Source organism: Neopelma chrysocephalum, unplaced genomic scaffold (assembly GCF_003984885.1).
Source record: "Neopelma chrysocephalum unplaced genomic scaffold, ASM398488v2 Primary Assembly neopelma1_97034, whole genome shotgun sequence".
Classification (NCBI taxonomy): domain Eukaryota; kingdom Metazoa; phylum Chordata; class Aves; order Passeriformes; family Pipridae; genus Neopelma; species Neopelma chrysocephalum.
The window spans coordinates 1368212-1396126 of record NW_020925676.1 but is presented as its reverse complement, the minus strand read 5'-3'; positions in this window follow the sequence as shown (position 1 = coordinate 1396126).

Here is a 27915-nt window from a genome sequence, read left to right as displayed (position 1 = left end):
CAAATACCACGCGTGGATCGTAGTCCACTATCAATTTGAGGAGCTACCATCTAACATTTTCAACATGAATAAAATGATGGCAGTTACCAAAATATTAAAATCAGCAGAAGTAATTTTTGAAATTAAGAAGTAATGGTTCAACTCATTCATAGTTTAAAATGAAAAGTTTTCATGGATGGGATCCAGCTATAATAACTCAGTGATCTGAAGACCAAGGAAATGGTGTTTATCAGGTAATCCAGAGGAAACCAGGAAGCATCCAAAATAACCATTCATAAACAGAAAAGATATCTGGTCACAGCTGAAAACACAAATTCACAGAGAGTGCACATATTATAAGTCTTTTATAGACATAACATTGGAAGAAAAGCAAAATAAATGCACTAAGAAAAAGTTACTTGAGTGTAAGGAAAGAAATGAAACGGCCAGCCAGATACATTATATATACTACAGTATAAAAGTTATTCCCAATTACTTGATCAAAAATTATGAAATAGCTACAGAGACACTAATTATATGTGAAGGGAATATTTTACCTTCCAAAGACTTAAAACTTGGCCAGATTCTCTCTTGCACTAAACCTCCTTTGCAGCATCCAGGTGGTTAAAAGTGGCCATAAAATCTAGTTCTAGAAATACCCGGAAATAGAAGGAATATCAAGGAATATCTACAATGGTATTGAGGCATTCTAAGGGCTGCTTATCACCTTGGTACATAGAGTGTAGCTTGTGAAGGGAGGAGTGTATGGTACATTGCTGCAAGAAAAGCCTAGGACTGTAAGCTGCAAATATTACCTTTTCATACTGCTGTAGGTGACTAAACGTATTTTGCTAGTTCCCCAAGAACACAGAAGTCTTTACCATAGAGTTGTAAATTTAAAATATATGGGGATTTCAGAATGCCTTTGGCTGGAGTTACAAATAGGAAGAAAAACAACAACAAACAAACAAACAAACAAAAATCTTAGTAATAATGCTTTATTATAGGATCAGACAAGATAAGTTTCCTGCCTATATGTGGACAGAGTACATTACAGTTCATCACAAGCTACTGCTACAACACTTTGGCCTTTCTAGGGCTACAGAAAGGCCACTGCCACAAGTCTTTCCTCCTGGCCAAAATATAAAGTCTGGTTCAAATCTGGCTGTACATTGAGTCCCACTTCAAAAATCTTTCTTCTGCAACCAGCTCGTTGCTTCCCCATAGGAAACTTACTGCTAGACTGAATTTTTGCAACTACCTTTTTAGTGAGAAAATGAGTCTCATAATCTATAAATAAATTATCTGAATCTGACCAAATGGCCAAGTGAAATAGATGTAATGCTTCTGTTGTACATCTACTTTCAGATCAACTAATATAGCTGGCATATAGTCAAGGCTTTTTCCTTTGATGGACAATTAGTTCAAACAAATTGCAAGTTAATAGAAAGGCGCTCAAAGGCTTTAGCATTCATCATCTTTCTATGAACTGAGTGTGGTGATGTCAGTATAAAACATGTTCACCAATCAGCAGGCAATAAATTTAGTATCTGATTTTTGTGTGAAAAGCTATGTGTTGAGGAACAGAGGGGAAATAGGATCTAAAAGTTAAGTACTGAAGAGAGTTACTGCTGGAACAATCCTTGTTTAACACCAGTAAGCATTTCAAATCTGTCACAAAGTTCACTATCATGCTTAATTTGTACGACTTTGTGAAGAAGATCTAGTCAAAGACAAGGATTCAAGAGAAAAGAACTCTTCATTGCCTGGAAAATTTCTGACTGTCTATGTTGAAGTTTTAATGGCAACTGAAAGCCAAGAAAAAAGCTTTCTTTATTTCAGGCATTTTTCTTTCAGCTGTCTTAAAGCAAAGACTATGTTAATAGCTGATCTACCACCATTGACTGTCTGGATATACACATTCTGCAAGAGTTTGCAATGTCTTGGGGGTAATATATATGGGACGCTTGCCAGAAATCCTTATGACTGTCTTCTTTGTATTTACATCATTATGAGTTATTATTCCTATATCTTTGCTCCCTCTAGCAGTCAAGAAATACACCATACAGTTAAAGTGCCACCTGTCTTTCTAGGTTCAATGTTCTTTATTTACTGCAGGCTTCCAAAGTACAAAGCAAAGTAGGCATAATTACAAAAAAAAATCTATTAAATGTCAAACTTTGACAGATACAATAAAAAATAAGATAAAGGTATTTAGGTTGTGAAAGAGAAGAAAGAAATTTTTTTACATAGGAAAAGTTGAAACAGTGGAAATAAGAGGGTCAGTGTTCTTACTTACCACCTTCCTTCTCCTTCTGTCTTTTTTACTCTTCTTTTTTCACTTGATCAGCTGCTCAAATTGTGTAACTCTGTATAATCACACTATCTACCTTCAAATGCTACTGTAACACACATTTGTAGGGGGACAAACACAAAGGAATCATAATTCTGAGATTACAAGGTAAAAATAGATGTAATGAGATCTCATTTTTTATTCTCTTTATGTGAATGCCCTTCTTTATCTCATTGGGGTACTGTGAGGGTTAAAATTGATCATCTGAAATCTCTGAGTGCAAAATACAACATTAATTTGATTTTTCATTATAAGATGACAGCATTCTTTAAATTTTAGGAAGTTTCTTATTTTATTTAGCTTTTGCCCCTTTGATCTGCAACATGCAACTCAGATGCTCTCATGTGACATCATGTCCTCCCACCCTATCCTTGATGGCAGCAGGATTTAATCCTCATTTGAATATCTGACTTTCTAAGTGTTTACCAAGATTGAACTCTGTTGTCGCAATCTGCTCCTAGTGTGGTTTCCAAGGGTGTAATAAATATGAACAGCATATGATGTTTAAGAAATTTCAGTCACAGAAGTAATGTTGCCTACAGGATGCCTGTGCTACAGCTGTCAATGTTGCTACCAAGGATGCCCCTACCCTGGCATTGGATTACAACAATGGGGATTGCTAGTGGTGCAGAATTATTTCATTCTTAAAAACTACTGTCTTGCTTCTGTGTCTTGTGGTAACCGTCAAAATTTAACTCAGTCAGCTGGGTTGTGTGGAAATGCAGCTTCCTCTCTGAACCTAGTTTTAAAAAGAAAAAATGAAGATAGTCAATGATCTATCAGGAAGTTTGCTTTTTAAATCTAATATGTTGTTAGCGCAGCTGTGAAGACAATGCAAAAAGACTTTTGTCAGCCCCATCTTCCCACTGTATCCAGAAAGTATCTAATGACAACAGCACAAAGGAAGATCTTAGAACAGGAGACAGGAAAGTCCTTTTTGGTAAGGATGATAATGAACCATTCGTACTCAGCTTTCTTCAGCAACAGAGATGACAAAGAAAAGCCAATTATTTCTGCCCTAAGAAATCCTTCCTTCTATTTTCAAACTTTAAAAAACATAGTTATTCTCTAATTTGAACAAGGAGCTACTTTGCCACTTTACAAACAAGAGTTATAGAATAATTTACTCTCTCCAATGATGTATCCTCTCTATCATCACAAGAAGGAAAACCTCTATGGGACTACCTATGCAAGCTACCTAATGTTATTTCATACCAAAATGTGCATACCAAAATTCTTCCAAGTACAGGATTCAACAGGTCTTTTTTTATCCTAAACCTGAGATTTTCATTAGTTGGGGCACAAGTAAAAATTTGGCAAAGTGAAGAGAAAATATTGCATATGAAGGACATGAAAACTTCTAAAGTGACTTAGTTTTTCTTTGTCTGTTCACTGTTTTATCGTTTGCTATGTTGAAGTCCTTTCATCTCCTGTCATATACACCAACTATCCATTTTTGAATATGATGGGTTTAATCTTTCTACCATTCTGAGCAGGCACAAACGCCAGTCATCCTGTATTAGCAGTATTTTCTTCTGTCACAAATTTGATTTCTAAGCAGAGAGCCCTGATTTCTTCTGATGTGTATTCCCAATGGTTAAACTTAAATCCTATGGGTTTTTTTGGTGACCATTCGTCACCTTTGACAAATCAAAAAGATTTTTAATCGCTTTGTTCTTGGTAGAATTTAAATTAGCTGTAGAGACAGAGGGTCAGTCTGTTAAATTAATGCATTAATCCACTACACTGCATTCAGGCAGCAATTCCTGTTTCTAAAAATATGCCCATACATTCAGGATTATATTGTTGGTTTGGTTTCTTTTTTAATAATTTATTTTGAAAGACCCTTTTGACTTGACCTTGAACTTCAGTGGCCAGGATGTCAGTATTACAGAGGTAACTTTTACTGTACCTTACCTTGATGGGGAGACCAATTCTAGTTAGGGATAAGAAGTTGTCAATATATTTTGATAATAGTGCATACACTCAGATATGACTGTCTATTGTACTAGTAATCTGCATAATACCATTTCGCTGTGTCTAATTATTATGTTGTTTCTCTTTATTTAAACATGCTTTGAAAACTGTTCATCTCACACCAAGAAGTAACCCCTCCTATTTAATTCCACATTACAGCATTAAGTATAATTCGTAACACAACACCATTCTAAGCAAACTAGTACTTGCTTAACAAAAGCAGTAGAAGTCAGCAAATGGTAAATTCTAGTAACTAGATCCTTTCACCATCAAGGCAAACCAGGAGTATCCAGTGATTTCAATAACATCAAGGACCCTCTGAAGTCATTATGTGCTAATGAATTTGTAAATTCCCAGTTCAGAGGTGACCTTTTTCTTTGTTAAAAAAATTGGTGGCAAATCCAAATTCTGCACTGATCTGCATTCTGCATTTCATTTGGATCACACAGGTATAAACAAGACTAAAGTTTGACTTAATTTTGTCAACCTCATATTTTCTCCATGCCCACAGTTAAGGTGTATGTGGGAGATGATGGTGTTACATGCACATATAACTTCAATAATTATAACACAGATCAAACTCAAGTTCAATCCTGTTTACTCCCAGAGAGATAACTTGTGACTCCTAGGCTCAGAAACATTAGGTTGAGAATACCCTGAGCCATCAGGTACAGTCTTCTGCTAGTGTTGGCACCATAATACTCCATTGTTTTCATAAACCACCCTTAAACTCAAAGGCATTAGTTTCAGAGTGGAGTTTTGCTTACATTACTCTATTTTGAGAGCCAACCTTAAACCTCACTTCAGTAATATTTCAGGATTCCTTAATGTTTTAAAATCTACAATTATTCAAAGGTAGTTCCACCTTCAAGTTTTTAAAATAGATGAGTTCTAGCTTAATTAACAATTCTTCCTTCTTGCTGTTTTAGAACCCCAGAAGAAAAGGGACTAATGTGTATGTTTTGTATGTCTCAAATAATGATAGCCATGGAGAAAATCAGGAACTATTGGTAAAGAACTCACTGTGCAAGCAAGCAAGAAAGAATAGGATATGGCTCCCTCCCTCCCTCCATTTAATCTCTCTCTCTTCTCTTTCACCTCTTGTTTAAAATTCTCCCCTGTTGTTACAATCTGCTTAAATATTGCAGAAAGAACTTTTAGATTCGAATATTCCCTTGAGGAAAATTAAAACTCATACAAGTTATCTGTTGATACCAAAACTGTTTTTATTAATTGCTAAGAGATGCAAAGAGAAAGAGGAAAAATAAGAAAAGGTTGGAAAATGCTAAGATTACTTTTAGAAGCAGAGAAAAGATTACCACCAAAACTACCTTTTCTGCTGAACTAGTCTGTAGTGGGGGGGGGGAGAGAGAGAGAGAAGCAGTTTTCTGCCTTTTTTTTTTCTCTGTCTCTGCCGCTTTTCGATGTTATCTCTTTAGCAGCAGGGGGTCTCTCACAGCTTAAGTTCTCTGGAATGCAGCCAGGATGTGGGCTCCGCTGCTCACACCGGCCCGTGTCCCAGGTTGTGCAGGGGTCCCGATCCAGCTGTACCTCTCAGCCCTCAGAAATATGGTCAGGGTGGCACGGTGGGTCTCAGTCCAGTCCACTTCAAGACGGCAGAGGTCCAGTTTTGGACAGGCAGCATACGGTGGCAGGAGAAAAAAGGTGAGGGCGAGGCGGGGGAGAGACCCTCAGCTGCTATAGCCAATTGACTTTCCCACTCCTCTTTCCCTACTTTTCCCAAATTTCTCTTCAGCTTTTATAGTGTTCAAAGGAGGTTGTCTGTGGTATTTTGGCATGTAGCCCTGTTCAGATGTTTGAAGAGATATGATAACCATGAACAATAACAGGATCTTCTGGTAGGAAGACTCCAGTGGAAAATTCTGGTGAGAACTTCTGGTGGAAAACTGACATAGACATTTTGGTAGGAAGTTTTTGACAGGCAGAAACAATGGCAAAACATAATTTTTGGCATTTGTATATTATCTTTCTGTTACATCAAGACCCTAAACCATCTTGTCCGGGAGCTGCTTTACACTGATGACACCACCCTTGTTGCCCACACAGAAGCAACATCCTGCTTTGCAGATGCTGCTGAGCTCTTTGGGCTGGAAGTCAGCTTAAAGAAGACAGAAGTTCTCCATCAACCTGCACCTCAGGAAGTCCTCCTTCATCCCCACATCACCATCGGCCAATCAGAACTCAAATCAGTCCAACAGTTTAATTACCTAGGCAGCCTCATCTCCTCGGATGGTAAGATTGACGGGGAGATAGACAACAGGTTAGCGAAGACATATAGTGCTTTTGGAAAACTCCATAAAAGAGTCTGGCGTAATAAACACTTGAAGAAAAGTACCAAGATCAGTGTTTACAGAGCCATAGTGCTGTCTACTCTTTTATATGGTTCCGAATCATGGGTCATCTACCGCCACCACCTGCGTCTCCTAGAACGCTTCCATCAACGCTGCCTCCACACAATCCTAAACATCCACTGGTCAGATTATGTGACCAATACATCTGTTCTTGAACAGGCAGCAATCACAAGTTTTGAGGCCATGCTACTGAGAACGCAGCTGCGCTGGGCAGGGCACGTCTCCAGGATGAAGGACCATCAACCGCCTCCCTAAGATCCTGCTTTATGGTGAACTTGCCACCGGCTGCCGCAAGAGAGGAGCCCCTAAGAAAAGATACAAGGACTCCCTGAAGCAACAACTCAGCCTCGGGCATATTGATCACCATAACTGGTCTACTCTGGCCTCCAATCGGGAGGTCTGGAGACACACCATTTATAACGCTTCTGATGCTTTTGAGAAAGCACGCAGGATCACCCTTGAGGAGAAAAGACAACGCAGAAAGAATCGTGCCTTGCAGAATATACCACCTAAGGAGTCTTTCTGCTGTGTCTTTTGCAACCAGACATGCCTTTCTCGTATTGGCCTTTCTAGCCACCTACGTGCCTGCAAGAAACGTGGGTAGAGCCCTTCCCAAATCTTCGTTCACGAAGCCTAGCCATGATGATGATATCTGTTACACCTGTGTGTTTATACTACAAGACTTATACCAATTTCCATGCCATATGTGCAATTTACTGTTTGTGGACCCTCTGACCTTTGTCATTCCCTTTCCACCACGGGCATCTACTCACCTGCGTGCTTTCTTACCTTTCAGAGTGGGATGCCACACTCTTTCACAGCTGTTTACACAGTCCTTCTCAGTCTTCTGCTCACTAAACTGGCCAAGCTCCAGTCTTTTCCATTACTGCATTTATTCTATTTTCAGTCACACTTTCTTGAGCTTCCCTGACAAGAATTGTTTATGGGTTGCAGATAAACTACTTTCTTCTGCTAAGCTTTTTCTCTTTTAGCTGTAAATACCTTTCCCATATCTGCTAAGAACTTGTCATGTAGAGAAGCACTGCAGAGACATCATCTTCCTTGCCTGTTTCCAAGTGGTGGGCTTTAATGCATACCAGATATTTTTATAAATTCATGACTCCATCTTTTCTATTATTTAATCCCATCTGATTTTCATTATTAAGTTTTTACCTTTCCTGTCAAGATATCCCAACTATGGCTGACATAGTATTTCTGCAGAGAAATCCTTGAGCAGTAATTTCTGAAGTAGTAGTACTAAAGACTAAGGAACCCATTAGAGAAATCACCATCATTTTGGAAGTTTTGAAAAGCAGGCATTGCTTTTATGTCTTCTGTTGAGGTTATTTTATCTTTAAGAAATAGCTGTGATTCTGTTCTGACAACTTTGTCTCGTGAATGGATTTCAGTCCCACATTTTTCTGTATATTTCCAAATCATGACAGAAAGCAAAGAAGAGTTTTGCTGTGAAACTCTTAGGATTACCCAGAAGACACAGCGGTATCACAGGACTAAATTAAATCTTTGAACGAGGCAGAGTGGGTCTTTACCTCAGAATCAAGTATTCTAAAACCAGAAGAGTTTTTAAGTAATAGATCATGTTTTATTTCAACATTATAAAAGGTGTGTTTTTAGACTGCAGAAGATAGTCTAAAGATAAAAAAGGATTTAAATGTGTCTTCCTCTTACCACTATGTCTTTGCAAGGCACCTCCTTTTTTCCAGATTTTTTCTCAGTCCCTGCTCATTGACTGTAAATTGTAACTCAGGTTACTGCAATCTTATACAGTTTCTCCAGGTCCCTAGGAAAGATCTCTTTTTTAACACTAGAGAACATTCACACTGGGTCATACCTGAAGCCCATTCTATCTTTGACACTTACCTAAAGCAGATAGGCTGAGGAAAAAATAGGGAAATCATGTGGTGGTATTTACCCTATAAACACACCAAGCTCTAGTCACACATCATACTGGGACTTCCAGAAATAGCTTCTCTATATTCAGCAACTCTCAATGTTTTTTTCTTCTATGCATTTGAACTCGAACCCTTTTGTAAACTGCCAGCATTTACAGCTTACTGTAACAAAGTTCTTCAGGTTAACTGTAAGTGCGAAGATCTGTGTCCTTTGTTTTGATTCCTGTGAACTCCAAGCTCTATTTAATATCTTCTATGAGAATGGAATATTGGAAGAGGAAGTGAAAACTTGATTGTGTCCTGTTCTTCCTCACTTGCCTTTTTCAAAGTTGATAGTCCTAGCATACTTTGTTTTTCCTCATAAAGACATTATTCCAAATCTGTGCTCATTCTTGGTAATCTTTGCTGACTTTTTTCCCAATTCTGTTACGCACTTTCGAAGGATATATAACACACAAGATGGAGTGAACCATGGATTTTCACTGTAACTTACATTCTGTCCTAGTTTCTTTCTTTTCTCAAGTAATTTATGACATTGTTTTTGGGGGTTTTTTCCAGTTGCTAAGCATTAAGCAGAGTTTAAAATAGTTCCATGAAAATATCAAGGTCTCACCAAGGCTGCAGTGGTTTCCTCGTATAGTGTTACCTATTGTAAAGGTTGAAAAACTAAACGATCCCAGATGTGGGGGAAGAAACTGGAATCTTTATTGAACATGCGAAACTCTATTTAAGGGTCTCAGGGGCAGAACATGCTAATGAGAAGGCCGAGTTATGCCAACTAGGGGATTCCACAATTGATTAGCATTTCCAGTAACAAGGATGACATATGGGGGAAAAATGGTTTAACATTTCCCGTAACCAGGATTACATGATGGGGAAGAGAACAAAGGGGTTTCAACATGGTCTGATAGCATTATCACAAAGTCTTTCCATATCCTGCTGCAGTAGACAGGCCAATCAACACGGATGAATATCAGTGGATCTTGTCTGGTCCTTAGATGATGGAATTCCCCTCAACCCCTGTGGCCTACATAATCCTATTCTGCTGATAGCAGAGTTTCAGATTGCCACAACATATGAAATTCAGGTTGGTTTTATTTGCATGCATCACTTCACAATTACCTATTCTAAATTTTTTCTATTTTATTGCCTTCTTTGATCAACATAAGTGGTCTATTCTGGCCTCAAATCGGGAGGTCTGGAGACACACCATTTATAATGCTGCTGCTTCCTTTGAGAATGCAGGCAGGTTCACTCTCGAGGAGAAAAGACAATGCAGAAAGAATCGTGTCTTGCAGAATATACCACCTAAGGAGTCTTTCTGCTGTGCCTTTTGCAACTGGACTTGTCTATCTCATATTTGCCTCATTAGCCACCAGTGTGCTTGTAACAAATGTGAATAGAGCCTTTCCCAAATCTTCATTCGCAAAGCCTAACCATGAGATATTGCCTTCTAAAATATACACATTTTTCTCTTGAGTTTGTCTTCAAGTATCATTACAAATCAGTTTGTCATTCTTTTGCTTTTCTAGGTCACTTGCGGCTGAAGTAGACAGCACAGAAAACCTGTTGAACTCTGTTAGAGATATTTAATCACATTCTTTGATCTTTTGTACATTTAAAGACCTCCTCTTTAGCCCAGGGTTGCTCACAGGCCTTAAGAGTCTTTGTTGAACTAACTTAGAAAAACCTTTTGTATACCCCGATTGGCTTCATTAACCAGACATCCTTTCTTCATTTCTTAATTAGGCTCCAAAGGACAAAGAGTCAAACTAAACAAAATCTTTCCATAGATTCACATGGCAGAATTTCTTGATCCAAAGGCATGTCAGCTCTTTCCCTATATGGACTAGTTCTATTCTTCACCCAATAGGGATATCAGAGGGTCTACAGCTCAGCTGATCAGTGCTTCTTTCAATCTGTCCCATAATTCTTTCATAAACTGCCAGCACTTCAGCCTCCTTCCCTTCCTTTAGTACAAAAGTAATTTAGCATAAGACTACTTTCTACAATAATTTACTTCCTCTTAGCCCCATTCCCACTTCTTTGAGTGCCTTTAGATCTATTGAGCAAATAACATGTTCTGCAGTTGAAAATTGTTACCATTTACCTTAGCCACATACTGTTCCAGATCAGTCATGCACCATCAGATTGTCCAAGCAACATCCGTCTTTCTCTGGTTGTTAGCAGTACCTTGCCCTCTGGAAGCTTCTCTTCCCTCCAGGCATACTCAGGTACTCACCGGAAATGAGCAATCATCTCCTTGGCCAGGAACCTGCTCTAATGACACTCAGCTTGGCCTTGTAAACTGTTTACATAAAAGAAATCAAAAGCCAAAGGTTTGCTGCCCAATTACAGGTAGTGTTTGGTGTTAATCATTCAAGATAACTCTTTGGGAAGAAACACAACAGAACGTGAGTCATGTGAGGGTAACAAGATTTTTTTTTACATCTGCCTAACAATCTGAACAAAGAGAAATAAGAACAGTATCCAGCTCCTTCTAAGTTGAAACATTTATCTTTTTGGGTTTTTTAAGGTTGTCTTGCCCACTCTTGAAGTACAGCTCCAAAGTAGTGCAGACTCCTATTGGCTTTGTGTTTTGTCTTCCAGGCCTTTGGAAATAATTTCAGGTGTTCAAAGGCAGTAGATATTTCTAGTTTCAGCATGTTTCAGCAGATGACCAAATCAAAATGACACAGGTATTAAGCAAAGATGTCTGGGTTTGCTGCCATCCAAAACAACCATTACTGATTAGGACAACAAAACAGAAATGCGCTTAATAAATTTACGGATAATACTTATCTGTCTCTTTAGTGGAAGGATTAATTGTTTTCTGGAGGACAGACTCGAGTTCAGGATGGTACCTAAAGACATCACTTCAATCTGAAGTGAGGAAAAAAATAGATCTTTCTTCCATAGGGAAAAGTGAAATCCATCAGAAATGTTTAACTGCCCCAATAGAGAATATCAAATATTTTAGGCAGCTGCTTGTAGGAATGAGCCATTATATCTGCTGTGAGATACATGGTGAAGGAATTTCCAGGAGATATGTCATGAGATACATGGTGAATGGATTACTGGGGACATGATTGCATATTGCTGGAGTGATAGGTAGAAGGTGGATGACCTCTATTGTTGCAATAAGCTAGGTGGAAGAGGGCATGATACTCGTAGGTCATGATTCTTTTCCACCCTTGTACAAGACCCCAGCCTTTGCAAAGTTTCCCTTTGTAACTCTCAGTGTTTCATATTTATATATACAGTGGCTGTCCCCTCACCACTTATGACATCAGTAACAGGATATTTGACTACAGTCTCACCTCCGCTTCCCCCAAAGGTATAATTTGGTATTTGAAATCCTCCACGGCAGAGGATAAGACTACAACCACCTTACAGACTTGCTCCTCTCTCCTCCTTAAAGCAGGGATGCCTCTTCAGTAAATTTTGCACCTTGGACTGTGTGAGAGAATAGCTGGGAACAGTTGTACATAGTGCTATACACTCACATTTTGCAGGTCTAGTGCATTTATCACCAGCAACGTAACAAGAATCTATACACTGTTGCTTCAATAAACCTCACTATTTGTGAATCTGTGATCGTGAAAATTCTTACTGAAGTCTAACTTATAAGTGTCAAATTGATAAACCACGCTATTGATGCATCTGAACTCAACCAGACTTACAGTGCTGAAATAGTTATAATCAGAGATTAAGCCCAGCTGCACGCAGCTACTCTGATCTCTGATGACAAGCTGGAAAATTGAGGGGATTATTCTGCCAAACTTCTGTACCTTTAATGCAATGGTTATCCAACGCAACGAATATGAGGATGTAATGGGCTATATTCTTAGTACTGTAGCAATGTTCTCCTGATGCAGAAGATACAAGGTGTATGGTGGGAGACAGAATAAAAAGCAGAGATACTAATTAATATTAAGCAATCCTTTTGCTCTGATGCAAATGCTATGCCTTAGCCAAAATACTGTGCTTCGGCTTGAGTGCCACGCTTCCAGAAAGATTGTGGGCCAACTAAAGAGAGTCCAGGGGAAACAAGAGGCAGGATGTTAGGTCTAGAGGAAGAATGAGTAAATTAGGTTTGTTTAGCCTGGAGGGGAAGACTTCTAGGAAAACAGCTGTAACAATATTTGGATTCATAAGAGACATTGCAAAAAGGAACAGGATATTTTTTTCAACTTCTTCATACCAGTGCTGTATAAGACAAACATAATAAGTTTAAATCACAACAAGGCAGATCCACATCAGACATTATGAAACATTTTTAGTAATGAGGGTAGTGAAGGACTGGAACTGACTGCCTAAGGAAGTTTAGAATGAAATTCAAGAAGCGCCTTTCAAAGGCATAGAATAGATGACCTCTTAAGTTCCCTTCGTTTTCAAGTTCCTCATTTGCATTCCTAAAGCCAAAGACTTCTGCTAGGAATGAACATAAGATACAGGTGACTCAGTTCACATAAAGCTTTACACAACATGGATTTTACCTACCTTTTGAATTTCTAGGTCCAGATTCCACTTCCAATTCTCTCAAAGAAAAATAGCAAATAAATAACCCTTCTTTGCAATGCCAGTTAGAAAGTCTTTTTGTTTCTTTTGACTTGCTAGTCCTATTATTTTTTCCAACATTCTTCCACATGTTGTCCTATGTGATTCACCTTATTTAGTGACCTCATAATTGTTGATTTCATAAAAAAATTTTGGCAATGAAAAACAAGCTCCTATCCTGTATCCAAATTAAATAGCACATTTATGACTGTTTTACTTAGGCTTGGATTTTTCTGTGTGCATTAATCTGTACCTGCAGGACCTTCAATATAACAGAAATAACACTACTGAAGGAAAATAGATTACAGACTTCTACTTCTTCACTGCAGCATTTTGCCTTTTCAGTTTTCCATGCCAGTGATTTTAAATTTAACATTCCCTGTGAAGACTGAAAAAAGTGAATACCTTTCATACACAGTTTTGTTGGTTCATCAGCACACAAGATGTAAGCAAGACTAACAGTATGATATCTAATTGAGACCTCAGCAGAAATGGAAAGGTGTTCTACAACAGCTACACATGCTGCCTCCCAGGTTCATGTGTTTCTTTTCTATGTGAGCAGCATGAAAGAAACCTCTGACTGTCAATTTATAACAGTCTTCTATCAACATGAGTTGCCTTTCAAAAATAAAGATGAGGATCCTACAAATCAGGAAGAGCCAGCCATTAATATTTTAATAACCAGCAGAAATTATCATTCTAATGCCTAAGTTCAATTTAATTCTGATGTTTTCAGTGTATGTGAAAAATAGCAACTCTTAACAGTGTCTAGTTGTGCTTTTTTTTTAACCTATAGTGAGAGATTTACAGTGTAAGACCACTGGCCTTGAGGAGGCCCTTTGCTCGAGGGCTGTAGTGACAGAAGGTGTCACTGAGTTGCTGATACAGGTATCCGTCATTTCTTCTCGTAGTCCAAATCACAGATCCTTTCAAAGCAAAGAAATGTGTCTGTACTGCCATAGCCCTCCAGGAATCCCTGCTCCAAAATAACTCTTTAAAAATTATGGGCAGTCCCAACAGCTGTGAAATAACCTAGTGATTTCTGTAATCTTCCTCTGAGAGTCCTGAGGAATTTATTGTCATGGCACTGTGGAAAGTGCAAATGACCCCTCAGTCGTACTCCAGATCTTGGCTGTAAGGCTCTTGTTCAATTTGTCTTGACACATTTAGGGAGATAGTTCTTAATTCTTGTGAAACTTGGAACTTCCAATTCCAGGATCCTCAAATTGCAAATAAAAGCCTCCATATACTACCTGGCTTTTGCTCCAACACCATAGAAATCGGCAGGATTTTTCTCATCTGCTGTCAGAACCATGAACCATGACAATTCATGTATCTTCTGTGTTTATTTTGGACTTGTTAATGTTTGTGTATCTAAGTCACACTTGGATTATAGACTAAGTTTGGCAAGAGAGTTCATTGAGTGATCTAGAGCAGCAGTTGTTATCTAATCACAAAAAATGTTGACAAAATCACCACTTTTTTGCTACTCTTTTTAGAATAATCAATATAGCAAGTACAGCAAGGGATCCTACTAGAGTGCATTTTTACCCTGTTTTTCTGTACTATAATTAGTGTTTCTTTCAATTAACTTTTGAATTATGATCACACAGTGTATTCCATTTCATCATTTATAAATAGAAGCGGTTGTTATTCATTACCAAACAATTAAATATGAATTAGTTGTAAATCTTTTATGAGAAGCATTCAAGAAATACCTCATACAAAGAGCAGAAGTGTCAGTTAAATCTTGTCTTTATCATAAGGAATCTAAGAACGAAGCTGACTGTAACATCTGTCAAATATTTTAGAAATTAATTCAAATATTAGCAATTTTTGAAAGGTTGACAATTTTAAGAGATCTGTTATAGTGAACTATAGATGTAGGATTTTTCAAATCTGTTCATTTTCTCATTGACAGCAATTGGCCTCATTTCCTGGAGCTGAATGCCTAGCTGCTGTATTGTAAATTTTATATGTGATCCCATACTTCGATTACTTGATGATCTAGGTCATCCAGCATGGGGACTGTGAGATGAATGAAGTGGTTCTTACTTTCCTAAGCACACATATTTCACGCGACCCAACATACCTTGAAGAGATTCATATTCTATAGTTGGAGAATTATTTTTACAGGTCTGAGCAACCTAAGGTGTTTTCAAAGGCTGTGAGAAAGGCCTAGGAATGCCCATAAACCAGGGAAGGCACCACGACTTCACTGCATTCCCTGTGTTCCTACCACCATCTGCTTCCCTTTTTTTGCAACACAGCATGAATCTGGCGGAACTCAGTCCATGTCATACACAAGGCTAGCAGCTGTCCTGGGCTTTCTCTTGAGGCACAGGGGGAAGATCCTCTGCGGCCAGTACAAACACGAAGGACTTCATGCTGACTGATTCAATTATTATAACACCAATCCCTCTGTGGAAATCCCAGCAGGGTACATTTGTAGTTCTATGAAACACAGTTAACACATTCACCTTGTCCTTTCCAATCATGCAATTCCTCTTCCTTACAGCCCTGGTCACCAGAAGAGATAATAAAGCATTGTCTGTGGGGTGGGAGAAGGAGAAGTTTTCCACCACAGTGCCATGGACAGCGACATTTGGTCTGGTGTGAAAGGAAAACTCAAGTCCTCTCATGGGGGTTCTTCTTGTCAATATTAAACAAAATTACATCAAAATAGTCAACCCTTTAAAAAAGTCTCCCAGCCATCAGCAATTCTCCTTCTATTATGCATAGCAGGAGTGCCTCTTCACAGAGCTTTGAGTGCTTCACCTCTGTGCTGCTGCTGCACTGATACACCTTATCATCACTGCTCTCAGGGATGAAAGAGAAGTATTTGTTTGCTAGATTCTGAATCTCAATGCTGAGAAGCTGGTTTTTTTTTTATTTCCCTGTGGATTCAAGTCTGATTCACTCTATAAATCATAGATTGAGCACCTGAGGTTTAAAGCACTTTTGAAAACTCAGTATTATAATGTTAATGGTTTTAAGTTCTGGCAGAGTACTCACTTTTGCACTCTTGTTTATTAACATCAAAGCTAACTTTGAAATGTCAAATTCCTAACTAGAAATTCAAGATATTCATTGAGTTTTACAAATGCCACTGGTGATTCTTTTACTTCTGAACAGACTGCAATTTTCTTAGTGAAGTATCAGATTTGAAGGATCATTTAGCTTCAGTATTATTTACGAGCACTTACAAAGCCCCTAGCTAAAGGACGAATTTCCATATTACCTGCTGCTGTACTGCTGCCTTATTTCCTCTCATTATTTGGGAAAACAAGCAAAACTGTTTTAACTGTCTTAGTTAAAAGGGGGGTAAATATGTTCTGAGGTAGCTGTTATGCGTTGTTTATTTTCTTGATTACACATACAGAGATATTTACAACTCTGGACCTTACCCTTCATGGTGAATGTCTACTGATTTACTGTTCTACTGTTCTTGCAGCTGTCCCAGTAGACCTCATAATTTCAGTGACGTTCCTTTGGAAATATGAAGAAGCCACAAAATCCAAATTTTGCTTCTCTACAGTTAAAACTGAAGGCCTTTTATTTTTCAAAGATTTATCAGAAGCCAGTTGTTTCTCCTGTTTTTTCACCTCTAACGTATCTGAAGCGACTAATATGCTCCTGTTTCAGACTGAAATGAGAACTGGCCCAAAATCACATACACAGCCATTTTGTTGCAGCACTTGCTGGGGAAACAGGGTGTTAAAATTAAGTCTCCTGAAGGGACTGCTGAATTTAATCCCTGGCACTTTAATCTCCACTTTAATCCTGGCTCTAACCGCCATGCTACTGATGCTTCAGAAGTCTCTCCATGTTTCTCCAGTTTTGACTAAAAATTATGTCCCAGGTCCAAGAAAGTTATCAAGCGTTTTTCACAAACATAATCTGTGGAAAGCTGAGGACCTAGCAGCCTGTTTTTCTGTGACAAAAAATCCACTCAGGAAAAGCTTGCAACCATTGAGAGAATTCATGTATTCATAGCAGGTCACACAGAAACAATTGTAGGCTACAGATCAAAACTGCTCCCCTGCGTCCCTTGTTAGCTAAATTACTCTGGATGTACTGGAGAAGACTGCTGTGGAGTAATCTGTTATTGGTAGTGATTATATGAATTTAACAATCAACAGGAATTACTTGTTCGCTGCAGTTCAGATTCATATTACAGCTCCTGAAGAAGGCAATGGGGTCCGTAGACTCAGAGCCCCAAATGTGTGGAGTGAGGCAATGTAGTTGGAAATGGAGCATATTAATAACTTGCAGTGGTAAATTGAAGCTAAATCAAAAACCAGCAAACAATAACAACATCAAAAGCACAGACACAAGTTCAGCATTTCTATTCTCGAGACTTTCTGTTCCATGGAAAAGACACAGTGTCATGTGGTGGCACTACATTGGAGATTATCTGCTGTGAAATACCATATATTTTTATGTGCTCTCTGGCATTTCTCCTTCACTTGCAGTAAGACATAGTGACTCAAATCCACTTGTTTTTACTATCCTTGCTTCAGCAACTTTAGTGCCAGTCAGTGTCTATCTCTTTATTGGCCCTTAACACAAACACAAACTTGCTGTACCACAGTTAACCACATTCATACTTTTTCCCAATAAACTTCATACAGGTTTCGAAATTTCATTTGAAATACTGCATTTTGGGAAATAAGCCATGCAATATTTTATCCAGTGAACTTGTGATCTCTTAAACAAAAGTGTACCAGGCTTGAATCAACCTCCAACCTAATTTTAAGCTAGCTTCCTGTAAGTCCTCCTTGCTCTGCAGAAAAGCCTCTTTCTGCAGCGGCCACTAAGGAAAATAAAGGTTTTGCTGAAATCTGACTTAAAAATGTAGTCCCTAAAATACTTTCCTTTATAAAGTAGAAATTGTCTTATATGATATAGCTCAATGAAATGCTCTGCGTAGACTACAACATTGAGCTGTTCACAAAAAAGCCCAATATTATTTTGAAGAACAGTTTGAAGATTTAATGAAATACCTAACACTTTTTTGTTTTCAAGCTTACTCCAGAAAGTCTTGATTTTCTTTTTGTTTTTAGAAAAATCAGTTAATTCCATGAAAAGCTTTTTAGTAAAAAAAAGTAATTTCCTTTGAACATGTTTTTGGGAAAAGATACTTGGTTTTACATGGTGCCCATCATCTAGTCTTTTTGTTGATATGTTTAATTTGTGTTCCCAAGTGCAGACAAACATCTGTTGCAATTTCAAGCTAGCCATTTGCATTTATAACCACAAAATTACCCATCTTCCATCTTTAAATGTGGATTTGATATCTATAAATTTATATAACTACTTAAATGCATTTTACATATAATGTATGTTATATATAAGATATATGATAGAATATACATGTAAGTGACAAGTCTAAAATATATTTATATTTAAAATATAAATTTATTTTAATATATTATATATTAAACATGTATACCATATATATATATAGTGTATATATTTATATAAAATATGCTTTATTGTTGTTTTGTTGCCAGTTGAAATACTGATCTAAGACTGTCTAAAATCATGCTTTCAAACATTTAATCCATATAAAGGCTGTCTGCATAGTCATTTTGGTACTGGTACTCATTTGGTACTCATTGCTTTTTTAAACGCTTCAGAATGTCTTCAGTCTGACAGACTCAATATAAAACCTAATATAGTTCAATTTAATTTTTAATATATCTGTATAAATCCCTGTGAGGTCCTATTACAATTCTTGCCTCCAGCATAAATTCTTCCCTCTCCTTAATAAAGTTTACAGCTGTGTTACAAAGTCACAGATTCTAAATACTGTCTCATGGTTCTGTTTTAAAATCTCTTGGGTGACTGATTGCTCCTCTCTCCCAGCTGCAGCACTGACATTATAAACGCTGACGTTTCAGTGATAGATGAATCTGCAGAGATCAAGACACAAATATGGGGCATTTCCAGTTAGCCTGCTAAATCCCAATAAAAGAGACTTTCTGTATCTGGAGGCATAGTTATGGATTAGTAGGCTTTTAGCTCATAAAGTAGTGTAAAAGGGGGAATTTCGCACAGAGGAAGACTTGAAGATTGCTGAAAACTTAGGTCTATTCCCATTTCCTATGCTTTGAACAATTTTCCTGTCTCCAATATGTTTACTAATTATCAAATAAATGTGCTATTTAAGTGTAAGTTTTCTTCAGTAAGGTTTTTTTGTGTTAGATAAGTAGCATTTTATCTGCTAAGGAGACTTTACTGCAGTGAGAACTCAAAGTAAATGAGAGTTAGCATCTTCTTTCTGGGAATGCTGTTAATCTATCTTGGTACATAGATATAAACATTCACTTTAAAAGCTCAGTGCTTTAAGGTCTTTCAAATTAAAAGTGTCAATCATTATGGCATGCCATTAGAAGCATTTTTCTTTTATTTACAGCATACTTTGAAACAAATCATCTGCAGGTGTAAATATGTCGGTGCAGTCAATGGAGCTATACAGATTTACAATCTCTTATGATCTGTCCCTGTGACTTGAAATCACTATGAGGAAAGAATAACTGGAGTGTCTGGGTTGAAAGGAAAGTAGATGGATTCTGTAATACTGAAAACTGCTCGATACTTGGTCAAACTCAGATAGACTTTATGAAGTCTAAGAGCACCTATACATAGCAAATGACTCTGTTGAAACAAACAGCAAAGACCATTTGACTTTATACAGGATGTAAGAGGGAAGAATCTTATTCTTGTTTAGGGTTTTTTTTCTATTTTTAATCATATTTGGATAACATAGCAAAGAGACTGTTAAAAGGCCAAAGCAGAGATCTTACTCTATTTTACTTTATACAGTGGAAGTGCTGAGTAGGTCATGAGGTTTCACAGCAGCTTTGTAAGTCAGATTATTCTGATAAGAAATAGACTGCTGAATTATTTTCCAATTTTCTTTTCAATATTGAGTCTTTTCAGAAACAGTTTATGCTTGTTTTACTCTTGTTTTTCACTGATAAGAAAAATCTCTCTTTAGAATTGTGCTATAAACAAAGAAATAATTTCATGATTTTATCTGCAACATACAAATTCATGAAGTGTATTGCCTGGAGTAGAAGACTAACAAAATGTAATTTTCATGAAGTTTAAAAAGTTCTAATCAGTCTCTGAGCTTGAGAAGATCTCTGTTTCCTGTGACAGTTTTAAATAGCTTTCAAGACAGTATTCAATACTTCGGTCTCTCCCACTTCAGCTTCAAAAAAGATTAAGCAACAGAGTGGTTCAGTCTTACTAGAAGTACAACAGCATTATAAATATAAAAAGAAATATTTATATACAAGCAAAATATTATCTATCAGGCACATCAGATCCTGTATCATTCACACACAGTAAGTTGGGGAAAAATAGCTACAATCAAAGTGGTTTTTTTGCTTATTCCAGTTAGGTAGTTACATCTCTTATTCCAGCAGAGAGTTTATCTTTCAATTTTAAGGGGTAATATTTCTAGAGGAGCTGCTTCAGTAAACAGACTAAGCATTCAAAGCAGAAATGGCAAAGCTAATGTAATTTGTCTGAATCTAGACTACAGTATTTGAGAGAAAATTGCTGATAATCAGCCCTATAGATTGTAATATATAATCAATATTTATGTCATGATAAAAATTAAAAAGAAATTACGATTAGATAATAAAATAAGGAAACAGGAGCAAGAAGGGCTATATTCATTGTGAAATTGTCAGAGCAGAGCAAATGCTTAAGAAGATTTTTTTTTCTGGGGGGCATAATCATGATTATAACTCCTAGGTAATCTGTCATCATTTTAACATTTATTTCTATTACTAATGGGATAAATGCACCAAAAATTTTTATCATAATATCAGTGTTATGCTCCAAATCTCATTTATCCATTTTAATTTGGTTATTCTTTTCTTGTACCACTGGCTGAATAACAAAATACTATTTCTCCCAGCGAGCAGGGCAGTAGGAGTCAGTAAGAGAGGAAAGAAGCTGAGATCTTCCTTCACAAGACACTGCTAAGAGTATCACCGTGCATGAAAGGAGTTGTAGAGTGATACAGCCTAAAATTAAGAGGTATTTTTACATGTTTGTGTTGCTATTTGATCTGCAATCCTTTTACTGTGGCATCTATGATTCTATGATTCTATGATCACTTGCAATCCTGCCTCCAATGCTTTAGTACAAAGTGGAACTCAGATAAGCACATGAAAGACATCAATGTTTACATTTAGAGTTAAGTTACAGACACTTTGGAGGCACATTTACAGAACAGTGGTTATATTTACACCCAATAGCAAGAAAACCATTAGACACCTTTTTTTCTCCCAGTATACAGAGTACAGTGCAGTGGTGTGTGCACCCACCCACAATGTACTACAAATCAATGGGGATCATAAAACAGAAGTGATGGTATAATCAGTCCCCAGGGTGTTGTCTATCAGTAGCTTTGTGTCAATAGATGTGAATTACCTGTATTCTGCGCTACATGGCCTCTTGAAAAGCCAGTTCCTAGAAGACATTTTTTGGGAAAGAAATGTTAGAAATTTAATTCAATTTCAGATCCCAAAAGTAGTCTTAGTACACTGTAGATGACTTTATTGGAGATGCACCCTGTAACAAATTGCTATGGCCATTAGTATTTGGTGTCCAGATTTAAGGGTTATTTCATGTTCGTCCATTTTACTGCACAAGAGACTTTGAAAACAGTGCTATAAATACTATATAAAAACAAAATACTCACAGCTAAAATAATTCTAACCCTTTTTCTTCAAGTATCTTTAAAATAGGGATTCCTAAATTTCTCTTTTACCTCTCCAAAAACCAGAAGATACTTGGAAATAATGAAGGTAGAGAGTGGTGTTCCTTCGGGGGTTTTTTTGCTTTGATATAAAGCAAACAAAACACAGGCTAGTGTGTGTTCTCCTAAACCTTCTCTTCTTTACAAATAAACCAGATTACTTCAATGACATATAGAATAACAACCAGTCCAGGTACAAAATATTTCATGCCTTAAAATTTGCATCTTACTACAAAAAAGTAGGTGCTGGAGCATGTCCAGGGAAGGACAAAGGAGCTGATGAAGGGTCTGGAGCACAAATCTGATGAGCAGCAAGTGAGGGAGCTGAAGGTGTTTAGCCTGGAGAAAATGAGGCTCAAAGACTGACCTTATTTCTCTCTACAACAACCTGAAAGGAGGTTGTGGCCAGGTGGGAGGTGATCTCTTCTCCCAAGTAGCAAACAACAGGACAAGAGCAAATCACCTCAAGTTGAACCAGGGTAGGTTTTCACTGGGTATTACGCAAAATTGCTTCATGGAAAGGTGCAATGGAACAGGCTGGAACAAGCTACTCATGGAAGTGGCAGAGTCACTGTCCCTGGAGGTATTTAAGAGATGTGTAGATCTGGTGCTCAGAGAACCAGTTTAGTGGTGGAATTGGCAGTGTTAGATTTATGGTTGGACGCAATAGCCTTAGAGGTCTTTTCCAACATAAATGGTCTTATGATTCTACATTTTGATGATTTTAACTTAATACCTATAAACAGGAAAATACTGAATTACCAAGACAGTTTTGGATAAATTAATGGCAAATATAAACTTCATACAGCCCCTATATCTATCCTTAGAATTTTGACCACAGGGAAGTTATGGTATTTATAAATCTCAATCCTACATGCTTCAGACTGAGGATCTAGTGGCTTGTTTCACTGAATATTAGTTTATTTTTCCTTATCATAAATATTGACTTTGTCTTCCCCTTGTTCTGCATTAATGTGTTCCATCAATAAATAATGATACGCATCTCAACAGAAGTCAACATCTACTTATTACGACAGTTTTCCTAGTACCATAATAATAAGAAACTTTTTATTCAGGATGAAAACAAGATGATTATGTCTCTTCATAGGGTAATAAAAGGTTCTTTTTATTTTCTACTCTATTTTACAATGAGTGCTGGTTGAAGCTTTTCTGGTATAAGGTATGCAATAAAAAAGGACAAATCCTTGTCATAATCCTTTGTTCAAAACTTCTCAGAGCTGCTTTGGGGCACCATATAAATATTAGCTGTACAAAGATGAAGTCAGTGGAAAAGATGAGGAAAAGACTGGTCTCGGTTGCTTTCAACATATAGAGCCGAGAACATATTTATTTATTTATAAAACACAGTATATAGTTTCCATCACTTTCACACCGTAACATATCTATATATATATATATGAATATCTATCTATCTATCTATCTCTCTCTCTATCTACCCGGAGGTAGGAAGAAAGCCACTCTGAAATAAATAAAATTTAGTTGTATAATTCAGTGATCTTGTGTAAAATGGATGAGGAGGAAGTAACAGCCTGCAGAAAGCTCAGACTGATATTTCAAGTTCCTATTAATTGACAATAGATGCAGTCTGGTTACACTATTTTAGGCTGTAATCTGAGCTTTAAGCTATACATGCCACCAACACTGGAAAATATACTGTAATTAAAAAAGTCGCCTCACAGAAGAGAGGTGGAATGCAATTCAAAAGACACAGGCAGTTAGCTGGCATGCTTAAATAATTTTATTTGCTGCAGCATATAATTTGAAAGAACAGTTCTTCTGCAAAATACACAGTGTAATGCTACTGGTGTGGAAAACCAAATACTGTAGCCCATATCAAAGGACCTAATGAAAAAATATAATAAATTAGTTAAAGAACAACTTTTCACACTGAATCAGAAAGAGATAAAAAAAATTACAACTTGAAATAGTGATTTTCTTTCTTTAAAAGGTATTCAGGAAATGTACTTAAATTTTATCTTCTTTTACTTTTTCAGTATTCAGAAAATTGTCTGTGTTTGGTATTTTACCACAGCCAGCTCATTGCTTTCTGTAGCACTGGGGACACTTTTGACCCTCCAGATCAGACCCTCTTTTAAAGAAGATAATTTCAGATCAGATTTTTAGGACACAAAAATTTCTGTCTCTAGTGTGACAGTGCTGTTTCAATTCAAATCTGACCAGGTTGTTTAGGCTCACATACAGTCTAATTGCAAGAGGGTTTTAGTCATTGTGGATATTTTATTCAAACAATGTCTTCCAATTGCAACAAGCAGCAATCCAGGCACTGAAGAAAACTTTATGCTGTATTTCTGTTGCTGGGAAGTTTACATGTGTCACTGTCACTTTGGTATCTTAACAAAAAAAAAAAAAGAAAAACTCAACAGCAATAACAAAAAAACCCTCAGTAACAATGATTTGTAATTTAACAGAGAAAAAAGGGACACAAAGAGAACAACACTTATTTATCCGAAGGGTTCGTTTAACACACACTGAACAAATTGATGCACAAATTGGCTATGATAAATGCTTGTGCTATATGTGGTTATTTATTATGTGTTCCATTACATAAATTGGTTGAAGAATTGCAACAAATGCTCTTTATTAATCTTACCTTCTCTGTGGCTGGAGAGTGACTTCAGGCAATTATCTTCAGTGTGGAACTCAATTCCATTACTGTAGACAGGCAGAAGAGGCCAGGTAACCTCCTAATCCTGCACAGACAGCTCAAATCCTCCTGCTTCTGCTTTTTAGCATCCTGAATCTCATCTTTCCGTTCTGTGCTGGCATGGTGAGCCACAGAATTTCTTTCTGATACTATTGCCTCTAGTTCAGCAGCTTTTGAGAATGCAGATTCAAGATAAAAGAAATCAGAAGTGAAAAAAACTTGATAGTCCTCCTTTTTACTACATCTAAATTATAAGATAAAAGAAATTTGGCTTGGTTTCAGCAGTTTCACCACATACTGAATGTGGCTGCACTTTGAGTTGTATTTTACATCACTGTTTCTCTCTGAATTTCCCTGTGACAATCCTGTCCAGAAAAAGTCTGGACTGAAGGAGTGGGGTGCTTGCAAAATAAATCCCTCAAAACTTCTATTCCTATTTGTATTGGCTAGATAAGAACTAACATAAGACCAAAATGCTATTCTAGATTATTAGAATGTGTAAATTATGTGATTGAAGATTTAATTGCCCTGCTTCTAACCTGGACCAGGTTCACAAAGTGCAATTCCGCTGACACAAATAGAAGAATTTCTGATTCATGCTTTATGAGAAGAAAATATGGTACTGCAACTTTAGCTTGCCCTAGAAAGGTGAAGCTATCCCAAATTCTCATGCCCAATCCTCAATTCACAAGCATAATGTAGATGCCAGTCCTTCTGGGGAGCTCCTCCCCTTTTTCTCTGAAGAGTTTATCATAACAAGTTACATGAGCACTGTTGTCAGGTCACAAGAAGGACCACTTAGCTGGTTTTCTCTTCCATATTAATCTTTTGAGATGTGTCTGATGTGAATGACTATGAAAGCAAATTAGTTGTGCATTTGCAAGAGGGGAGAAGAAGAAACAGCTTACAAAGATCTATTAAAAGACGAAAAATGTGATTAAAACTAGCACACCTTTGATACAGTTTTTAAAATGCTATTTCTAGTATTATTATTGTTCCCTTTGAGCTGTGTGGCTTTCCAGTGTGATTCCAAGCATCATGCAACCTCTGTGTTGCCTAAGGCAGTGGGGTTCTGCTACTACCTGCTTCCAGACACCAGCCAAAGAGACATAACATAAGGATACTCCGAGGTATTGCTCACACCTGTGCTGAAAACACAGCTCCATGGCAAAATTCCAGCAGCTGGAGACACAGTGTCTGTGCAGTTGGAATACCAGCTGTGTTGCTGCCTCAGTGGAAGTAACAAGGCAAGTTTCAATGCAGTAAGGATGCAAGAACAGTGCTTGGTACTTTAACCAACTTGCCAACTGGCTTGATTGACTGAATTTAAAAGCCAAATATCCTTTGATGCAGAAATAATGTGGAAAAAGCAATTAAAGCCACACATCATCTTAGAGCTGAGTAAAATTTCACTTTCAGGGGGTACAAAATCCCAATATACGACTATAGAACTCAACAGATATCTCATACTTGCTTTTGCTTGTATGTATTTTTCTTTATGTTAGAATATTGTACTTAATGGTACTTTTTCTACTTGGTCTAATGGAAGGTGTCCCTACTCCAGGAGGGTTGGAACTGGATGATCTTTAAGGTCTCTTCCTATCCAAACCACCTTATGATTCTGTGATTTATATTATAGGAAGTTAAGAAAAGAGGAAACTTAAGAGACTTGAGTGCTAAGGAGTTTGATCTTTGCAGTAGACTACACTGTGTACTCCTCTGTGATTCACTTTCCAATGTTTTCCTCATAAGTGCAATTGAAAATTCGAAATTAAACATACCAGTGGTGCATTGTTTTGAAATAAATTAGTTCATGTTCAGAAGCATAATGTCACATGGCTGTTGACCTCCTGGCTTAAAGAATGACCAGAGATATGCGGTAGCAGCCCTCAAATACTCTGGTTAACAGTTGGTAGTGTCACTGCATTCTCACACTTTGGTTGCAATGAGACAATACAGGGACTTCAGTGGCAAAGTAACCATTAGTATCTCCAAACCTTCTACAGTATGAGCAAATCTGCCTGTACAAGATGTCTGAAATTAATATCCTGAAATACTGAGTAAATTACTGGAGTTACCTGATGGTTGCTTCTCCAGACATACAGACATACAGAAACATATTTTAGGTAGTTGTAAAGCTGCAGCGCTTGGTAAAAGATCAGTAAATGCATAAATGTCAGTAAAGAGAAGGAACTGAGGAGAAACCAGAAGTTTTTTACAGATTCGAAACCACAAGACATTTGTATGAAACTTTTACCTAAGATATAGAAGAGACTGAAACGGAAGTGGTTAAAATACATGTGAAGTCCCTCTGGAAAGAGACAGGACCTTTCAGTAGCCACCAGTTATAAGTCCTTTCTATGCATTCTCCTCCTCCTGCCTCTCCTAGTCTCATTTCAGGTATGTTTTTTTGAACCACAAATGTTTCCTCAAGGCTCTTCCTTTGGACCATCCACATTCAACAAAACAATTACCATTGCCTTTTCATTGTATGTGGCAGCAAAAGAAAAGTTAATAGTAGGAATGCTAAAGAAGTGAAATGACAGGAAAAAAGCACATAATTTCATGTAACCATCTGCCATAATTAATACTTCAAAATTCATTACCTGGAAAACAAAGTATTAGCAAAAGAGCAATGCTGGACTACACCAGAGTCAACTTTACAGGACAATGGCAATATTCATTCTAGGTAAGGTAGGTCTGAGAAACTATTAATTTAATCAGATATAGATATATTAAAATAGGTGGTTTTACTAAAAAATGAGCTTTCAGTTTGTCTATTCTTCATTCCATTATTATAACTAACAATACTGCAAACTTGATATATTTCTCGATAAATTTCAGAGGGCAAACCAAAAGATAAAATAAATTCTATAAAAACAAATTCAAAAGTCCTGTCCACCACCACATAACAGTGTTACCATGAGGCATTGCTGGTGTTTGTATTTAGAGCATATCGTCTACTTCACAAAGACCACCTGGACACACATTCACCATGTGGCAGGTAAAAGGCAGATTAGAACGCTCAGGGAAAAAAGATCTACCCAGATGAGCTTACTGCCAGGTTCAGGCCAATGGTAATGACTGGCTGAGTGCTTTGATACATTAGGTTGCTGCATCTAGCTTAAAATGATAGGTTTTAATATTCATGATACATTGAGGAGAGAAAATCAAAGTCTAGCAGCTGTTAGATGTCTAACATGTGCAGATGGATCCATTGCGGGATTGAAAAAAGGTGCAGAGCCATGTGTACATACTTTAACCCCTCCATGGAGTTCCTTCTGCACCAA